At 36.3% G+C, this 9479-nt stretch overlaps 1 pseudogene across 1 annotated transcript; it reads left to right on the top strand.

Moving 5' to 3' along the window:
* Window positions 1–7987: 7987 nt before the first annotated feature.
* On the top strand, window positions 7988–9209 carry LOC307092622 (large ribosomal subunit protein uL4-like; annotated as a pseudogene). Its single transcript has one exon. The product of its transcript is annotated as a large ribosomal subunit protein uL4-like (transcript).
* The last annotated feature ends 270 nt before the right edge of the window (window positions 9210–9479 follow it).

Here is a 9479-nt window from a genome sequence, read left to right as displayed (position 1 = left end):
AAGCATGCATCTCCACTGGATCCCAAGACACTTACCTACCTGAGAAAAATGATGGCTTTAAAAAGTGTCTGCATTTTTAAGGCTTTAGAAATTGCATTTAGCTCTTCTGATTTAAAAAAAAAATGTTTAGTTTATGGAAAAATTTGAATTTATTCATCAGCACTACAAAAGTCAGTAATTCATTACATGAGCTGTTTATTGGTAGTACCATTCCTACTCTCTCTCCCTCCTTCCGTGGCCTGATTTCTTCCTCTCTCAATGTTCTCTCCCAAGGAAAACAGTTCAGGCACATGAGTCTCGGAAATGCAGAGTACGATTGAAAATTGAGATTATTCATGAGTCAGTGGTAAAAGTCTGATGAAAGTATGCACTGCCTACTTGTTGAAACTAGATGGGTTATGCAGGAAAAATGTGAGCACAACAACTTGCTTGTTTTCTAACTCTCCTGGCTTCATGTGGCAGACACATTCTTTCTTCATTCAGGTATTTAATTATAATCCCCTACTGGACCTGTGCTTTCCTCCAGGTTTTGTTATAGTTACCAGTAGGTATGTGGTACCTGATTGCATGTACTGGCAAGAGACCCTTAAAAAATAACTGGTAAAATAATTAGGGTTATAGTTCTTTGGTGTTGGTAGCTAGTCAGTCAAATATATGGCTAAATTGAGTTCTCTTCCATTACATTCACACACAGTGTGCAAGGAACAATATGCTAATTTCTAGACCCTTGTCTCAAATTGTGAAAATTCTATTTTAAGACCAATGTACAGCAAGATGATCCAAGAGGCAAAGTGCATAATTTAATATTTTAATATTAACTTAATTATGAATGACTAGTATGAAGCTACATACTAAAAGACATGCTCTTTACTTCTTTTCCACTTAATATTATTTTTAGTTTTAATCATGTAAACCAACTTAAAAGTTAACTACCCATATTTAACAGAATTAACCTTTCTCTATATTTTCTTCAGATTGCATTTTTGTAAAGGAATAAAATGTTACAAACACAGTGAAGCTCTATCCTCTCCTTTCCACATTTGAGTTAACTATTCCTGAAGTTGGTGTATTTAATATTCAGGCATGATTTTTTATATATTTATATATATGTGTGTACCCATACACAAATAAGTGTATGTTTTAAAAGTTTAATAAATTTCATCATGATCTATAACTCCTTTCAGAGTTTGCTTTTATCACTCAGTATTATGTTTTAAAATTTTATCAATGTTAATACATTTAAAATTTAGTTCACTGATTTTCAGTGCTTTATAATATTACATTACATAAAACCAGGTTATGAGATATTAAATTTTAATATTTTTTAGAGCATGAGAGAGGAAGGGGGGGAGAGATAGAGAGAGACACACACACACATAGAGAAAAACATCCATTTGTTGCTTCACTTATTTATGCATTCATTGGTTGACTCTTGTATGTGCTCTGACTGGAGATCGAACCCACAACCTTGGCATATTGGGAATGGCGCTCTAACCAACTGAGCTACCCAGCCAGGGCCAAGAGATCTTAAATTATTGAATGCCTCCAAGTTTCGGGCATCATGATAGATATTTGATTTTTGTCAGAGGTTAAACCTTAATTTGATGGTATTTTACTGATTGATGAGGCTAGAATAGGAAAAAAATTAGGTTTTTGCCCAGCAAAACCTACCATTTCTGAGCTTACTGAATGTCCTCTTAATCTGTTTGCAAACCAATAGTTCATTGCCAAGTTTGTCTATTTCCTGGAGCACTTTGGTAACTACTCCTACCAGAAGCCTGCTCATTCTTCTAATATTCAAGCTGGACATCTGCTTCCCTAAGTTCACAAATTTGTTAGGCATATTTTCTATCTCCAAGTTATCACAGGCAACATTTTTAAACAAATATTTTACCTAGCCTCCTATAGTAGTTTATTGTCATTCACCACCTGATCTGAAAACCAGTGCTACATATATTGGGGTTTTGGCATAACAGTACTTTAATTCTAGGTACCCATTTCTATATACTGATCTTTTGCCAAAGTATTGCATAACAATCCATCACAATAGTCAGTGTCTTATACCAATCATCAATCATTCTTGCATTCACATTGGATTTTCACAGCTAGAGACTGGCTGCTCTAGTCTGGATTTGGCTAGGCTGGATTGCAAACTGCAGGTTGAATCCAGTTCTGTTACACATGCCTTTTTTTTTTTTCTTCCTTAGACCATGGACTCATTGGGACTTGACCTTTTCTTGGTAATCACAGAAGCCCCAAAGAAATCAGTCAGTAACACAAGCACCATCTGTTTACATCATGTCTGCTATCATCCCATTGGTTAAAGCCTAAGGTCAAGAGGCAGGAAAGGGTACCTAAAGTCTCATGGCAAATGATGTACAGGGGGAGGAGTAAAGAATGAAGACAAATAATGTGATAGCCCACAAGAAGAAAGAATATTTTAATTGATTGCCTCCTGTGTGCCTGATACTGCAATAGGTGCTTTACATACACACACATAATTCTCCGGCCTCCATCATGAGCTATGTATCATTATCTCAATGTTTCAAACAAGAAAGCTAAGACTTAGAAGAGGTAACTAATTTGCTTAGGAAGTAGAAAAGTCAGGAATTGTATCCATATCTTTAGGTTTCCAGAATTATGCTCTTTCTAATAAAAACCTTACAACTTCAATTATTTCCCAAAACTTTAATGTAAAAAATTAGATATAGTCATAGAACATTAATACTACTAATAATAGTGCTAATAAATAGTAGTACTAATTAGTATGTGTAATATGTATCCTTTAGAGACAGGTTATCCTCACTGCTTTTCTTGTGAGAAACAGATAAACATAATTATCCATTTGGGACCAAAGAAAATGAAGACAGGAAAGGCAAATGGACCAAGCTTAGAGTCAGAATAAGAAATCTGAATTTGCATTTTCTTTTTTAATGTTTTTCAAGCATGTGGCTGTCCCTCTTCATTAAAATGTCAGTGGCAAAATATATAATATTATTATATTGATGAAACTGGTGTGCATTGGTAAAGAACTCTGCCTTCTCTGTTCACAAAGGAATCTTCAGGAAGAAAACAGAAAAAAAATCTTAGGTCCCCAAATTTCTTCTTTGATAGTAATAAAGTGATTAGTGATATGTTATAAACAAGAAAGCACAAAGCATGCTTATGGAACTAGAGCAGCACGTGTTTATAGACAACTCACCAGAGGTGTCTGATTAGATTAGCAAAGTATGTATACCATGTTGGCTGCATATTGGCATATTTGTTCTGGTGGGGGAGGTCATCCTATCTAATAAAAGGGTAATATGCAAATTAACTATCACTCCATCACAAAGATGGCAGTGCCCATAGCCACAAGATGGCGGCACCCAGTCCTCTCAGCCCCGCTGGAGTCCCCCAGTCCTGGGGGGGCAGCTGCTGAGAGCGGGCAGCATGAGCAGCCTGGCGGAATGCTTGCTACGTCGCCGCACCCGGCTTGGGCTGGCCCCCCAGAGCCGGAACAGACACAGACAGGGACAGGGGGATTGGCCTGCCGCCTCCGTGGCCAAGCACAGGCCTGGAGAGGAGACGGTGGGCCTGCCTCCTGAAGAATAAACGTGGGTCCCTCCCGCCTCCCGTGGAAGCAGCGCAGCTCCCGGTGGGAGTAGCCAATGGGCTACTAGTTTAAAATAAAATATGCAGAGGTCGTTGAGGTTGATTTTCTGTGCTGCAGAACTCATGAACAGTGTGAATCTGATGTAATCTATCCGACTGCCAAATAGATACCTGTATACCTCTAACCTTCCTTGAAAGAGGAGATTCAGACTCAGGTGCCTAAACTGTACTGGCCTTTAGGATTAGCTTCTGTGATAACCACTGAATATACAAAATGTCAGAATCAGTACTGAAATTGTTATGACTTCTGAGAAAATGGTAGAGTCATTGGAAATAAGAACTGTTGGAAATTTAAAAAAAAGTTTTACTGTGTATTTTGATAACTACATATTTCTTTCTCAATTAAGTATTTTCTTTAATGAGGAACCATTAACCTTTTGCACTTGGATGTCAAGTGTGACTCGATACAGTTAGCATCGGTAGCAGGAATCGAGAAAAAGCAAGTGAGTGCAAAGGGTTAAAGTGGAATAATCACAGAAACTTAACTCTAATTTTAGAGAAAAATAAGGGATATTTCTTTGTATATCCTTAAACAGAAAAGAGAAAACAAATAATGAGAAAATTCAATGCAAGCTACCTTATAACTATCTGTGAAACATGGAAGTAGAGAAAATGAAACTGAAGAGAAGACTAAAATCTGTCTTGGAGAAATGGATAATGTAGGAAGAGATTAAGAAAAAAGTCTACTTTGGTGTTTAGTTCATCATTTCATTTTGCAAAAGCAGACATGTGTTATTTCCTGAGATGTGAAGCATCTGAACACACTTCATTTTGTCTCTAAAAAAGGGACAAACAACCTTATATAAGAAGGCAAGTAACTATTTGCAAGCTGCCATGGAGGACCTTTCAGGATAAATAATGTTCCAAAGTCTAACCTTCTATATCCATAATCGCTAAACCATGACTCAATGTTAGCCAGCTTTATTCTGATCAACCGTAGAAGGTTGCACTGTATTCCTTTCAGAATAGCCCTAATTTCCTCAGGACCATCTATCCTGGGCCATCCAGGAGCCAGAATGCATGTACACTGATTCTGAGCCTAGGCACCAACCACAGAGCATATTATACACATTTGGTCAATTGCTCTCCATTATATAATGCCCCAGGATAAACTTTCCATGCCTTTAAAGCACTTAAATGTCACATTAACTCCTTTTGATAACATCAGATGTTAGGAGATTCATCATCCCATATAACCCTGTTATTATTTAAAAATGCTCATAGATCCTATGATTAAACTAGGCCATAAAGAGTAACATAGATACTTATTGATAAATGGTTGTTCTTCCCATTGCAGCATTGTTTTTTTGAAATGTAATTTGAAATGATCACATGCCTATATCTAGAAACACTATAAGAAGACCTGTGAAAACCAACTTGTCACTGTATTTATTGTCAGGATGTTGTTTATCACATTACTGTTCCATTCTCAAAAACACTCCACAGAAGAAACTTCTCTTCAGTTTCATTAAAGAAAATAGAGTGTAATTTTTCTTTACATGACTATCAATTTGTATTTGCTTTACAGACACTATCCATTTTCTAAAACATTTGCCCCTTGATTCAGGGTTAGTGCACAGGTTTTAGGCCATGCAATGTATAGCATATACTAACCTCCTTTGTATTTCATTTTGTTTTCCTTTCCTCATTTTCTTCCATCTCAGCCATCTTACCTTTATTTATTTTACTTTCCTAATCTTTAAAACAAATCTTACATTAAACTCTCCTTAAAACAAAGAAAGGTAAAAATTAATTTTATCACTGATTACTAGAAGAAATCATAATCACTGATATTGATTTTCTTGATATTCAGTAATTTAATATGCTGCCCACCTGACCAGAAGTAAATGAAGCTCACCAGGGCACCATTGTGCAAGGCTTGCTCCTTGTCTGGTCTGCACATTGTGGGTGCCAGAAACTTCTCCCCAGTTCTCAGTTAACTCAAGACGTGTATCATAGCTCATAGCCATCTTTAAAATTGCTAGATGCTATTTTTGATAACATAAACATTGAGAATACACAAACCCATGATGTAGAATAAATTATGTTATAATTACGAAACTTCAAGCGAATATAAACTTGTCGAGAGCAGACCAGTGATTACACAGCTTCTAGTATTGATTGCCAATTAACAGTTAATGTGCGAATCCTGCTCATAAGGAATTCGTGAAAATCAGTCAGTTGAAAGGACCCATTTTATTAGTCAACAAGTATTTTTAATTTGTGTAAACATATAAAACTATGTGGTCATTGAGAGTATTGTTTATATTATTTATATTGGAAACATAATTATTAGAGTATCTATTTCAAGACAATGTCTTTTACTGATTTGGGGAAAAATCTAGTTTGTGTCTTTGTGTTTCTCTAATGCTGGAAGGGTGGGTGTTTGAATTATGTGCTCAGAGCAGATCAGACTCATAGGACCCTCAGAGTTCGAGTAACCACAAACAGCTACCTTTAAAGGAATAGACACTTTTATGTTTTTTCCGCATCTTTGAATTCTTCTTATTGTCTACCATGAAAGACATATTTAAAATAATTGATTTGAAGTTAGCGTAGCAACAGCTTTCCTCACATTTCCAAGTAATGTTGTGATCCGAATGGCTGTGGGCAGTTATGTAAAGCCCAGTGTATGTGTCGCAAAGCATTTGTGGGTTCTAGCTTTACTGAAATTGTTAGTTTTCGTAATATTTGAAAAAATTAATCTTAACAGTTTGTGATGGTGCCTTATTATAACTCTCTTATTTATAATTTTTTAGATATTTCTCATGTTTGAGGCCACTTGATATCATTGGCTCTAGTTCTCTTGTTGGCCATGACTTTTTGTAAATGATAAGGCCTAGAAAGATACATGTTATAGAAGGTATTAAGTTTTTTGTTTTTTTTTTGTATTTCTGTCATTTAGTCTCAGTTTTGCAAAGGCTCTCTCCTTTGCCTGTTTGTATTTTTGCTTTCTTTAGAAATAAATTCTTTTTCTGTAAATCTCAAATTATAAAAAGCAAACATGTGCATTTATTTACATACCAATGAGTTATAGGAAAGCATAAAAATTTTTCATGTATCTACATATCTATGTTAAATATATCAATTTTAAATGTAATATAGCTACTTGTTAAGTCTATTCTGTATATAGGGACATCTAGATATATTTAACTTTTTAAAGCAAAATTTTAAATGTTCAAAAGAGCATACAGTGAAATATTTCCTCAGCCAACTAGTTTTCCTCTCAGAGACAACCCCTGTTAGTACTTATGTATCCTTCTGGAGCTAGTCAGTGTATACACAGGCATACATGTGTGTTTTTCCTCTTTTTTATAAAAATGCAGCAAACTATAGATTTTATTCTTTACCTTGTTTTTATTTCCCATAAAAATATGTCTGATTTTGTGTATATCTATCTATTAGGTATCTATCTATCTATCTATCTGCATACAAGGGCCTTCATCATTTCTATAGCTGCTATATAACATTTTATTATATAGATGTACCCTAATTTAGTTAATCAGCCCTGTCTTGATAAGTATTTGATTATTTGCAATATTCTGCTATTACAAATTATACTTTTGCACATGTAAAATGTATTACTAAGATAAATTTCTAAAAATGGAAAGTAATTTTTAATATGATAGATTTTTGCAAATTGTCACCTGTAGGAGTTTCATCAATTTTTTTACACTACCATTAGCCATATATTATTATAAATGAGATTAAACTGTTTTTGCATGTTTGCACATTTAATTCTCTTTTTAAAATATTCATTTTTATTTGATTTCTAGGAACTTTTACTACATTAAGAAAATGAGCCTTTGTCTATGATACCTATTGCTAATATATTTTCTAATTTGTTGTTTTTCTTTGACAGTTTATTCTATCACACACATACATGTGTATGGTGAGTGTGTATATGTGTGTGTGGTGTGTGTGTACTATCTCTCTATGTATATATAAAAGAGATACACAGATATTGGTGGTGTTTCTAGAGTTGAAATTTTCATTTTTTCCCCCTCTCTTATTGTGGATTCTGAGTTTTGTATCATATCTGGGGAGGTATTTCACATTCTGAAATTATTAAAAGATGTTTTTCATGGTTTCTTCTAGTACTTTTATGTTTTCTTTTTCCACTTTAACATCATTGATCCATCTGGTATAAGATGTAAGGCTAATTACTTCTGCATGTTGCTTTTTCTGTATAAAGTACATAATAAGCTTGTCTAATTGGGGGAAAATATCCCAAGAAGTTAAATTTCTGCATTGACTTAGTAAAAACTGACATCTTTAGCCTTTTCCTGTGGGAGCCACCGAGTTGAGAGGAGTGTGGCCTTCTCGCCACACCATGACGTATGCTCATCCATTGACATCGGTGTACACAGAGCCTGCTGTGTTCAAGACTCCCATTTGACCAGATATTGTGAACTTTGTTCATACCAACTTGCGCCAAATAAATAGACAGCCCTATCCGGTCAGTGAAGTGGCAGGTCATCAAACCAATGCTGAGTCTTGGGGTACTGGCAGAGCTATGGCTCAAATTCCCAGAGTTTATGGTGGTGAGATTCATCATTATGGCCAGGGTGGTTTGGGATGTGTGTTGTGGGGGCCACATGTTTGCACCAACCAAAACCTGGCACCATTGGCACCACAGAGTGAACACAACACAGAAGCAATACACATCTGCTCTGCCCCGGCTGTCTCAGCCCTACCAGCACTAGTCATGTCTAAAGGTCATCATATTGAGGAAGTTCCTGGACATCCTTTGGTGGTTGAAGATAAAGTTGAAGGCTACAAGAAAACCAAGGAGGCTCTTATGCTTCTTAAGAAACTTAAGGCCTGGAATGATATCAAAAAGGTCTCTGCCCCTCCGTGAATGAGAGCTGGCAAGGGCAACATGAGAAACCATTGTATCCAGTGCAGGGGACTTTGCATCATCTATAAGGAAGACAATGGTATCATCAAAGCCTTCAGAAACATCCCTGGAATTACTCTACTTAATGTTAAGCAAACTGAACATTTTGAAACTTGCTCCTGGTGGCATGTGGACATGTTTCTGAGTTTGGACTGAAAGTGCTTCCAGCAAGTTAGAGGATTTGTATGGCACCTGGAGTAAAGCTGCCGCCCTCAAGAGTAACTACCACCTTCCCATGCATAAGATGCTCAACACAGACCTGAGCAGAATCTTGAAAAGCCCAGAGACTCAACGAGCCCACCAAGCACCACACAAGTAGGTTCATCACAGAGTCCTGAAGAAGAACTGGAAAATCTGAAAATCGTGTTGAAGCTAAGCCCCTATAAACCCCGGCCCATGCACCGGAACCCCATTCTTCTTCGGGCCAAGAACCACAGCTTGGGCTGGATAAAGCAGCAGCAGCGCTAGAAGCCAAAGCAGATGAGAAGGGGTTCCAGGCAAGAAGCCTGTGGTAGGGACGAAAGGAAAGAAGGCTGTTGGCCTCATGAAGCAGAAGCCTTTGGTGGGAAAAGAGGCTGCAGCTACCAAGAAACCAGCAGCTGAGAAGCCTGCAGAAAGGAAACCCACCTCAGAAGAGAAGAAACCTGTGGCATAAACTTAAATGTGCTTATTCCATAAAGGTCAAATCACTTTGGACAGCTAATTTTGATTAAAAAATCGAATCAAAGGCAGTAAGGAACATGAAAAAGAATTTGACTTTTTAAAATAATTTAAATATTTTAATCAATATATATGTCCCAATTCTTCTCCAAGCAATGTTTTATTCAAATAGATCTTCCAAATTCAGGTTAAATTTAATGTAGCTACTTCTTATTTTTGTTTCAATTTTATGGAGAAGGTTCTTTTTTTTTTAACCATTACTGGT

Source organism: Cnephaeus nilssonii (genome assembly GCF_951640355.1).
Source record: "Cnephaeus nilssonii genome assembly, chromosome: 1".
Taxonomy (NCBI): Eukaryota; Metazoa; Chordata; class Mammalia; order Chiroptera; family Vespertilionidae; genus Cnephaeus; species Cnephaeus nilssonii.
Note: the sequence above shows the minus strand (reverse complement) of the source record. Positions and strands in the feature narration are given on the sequence as shown.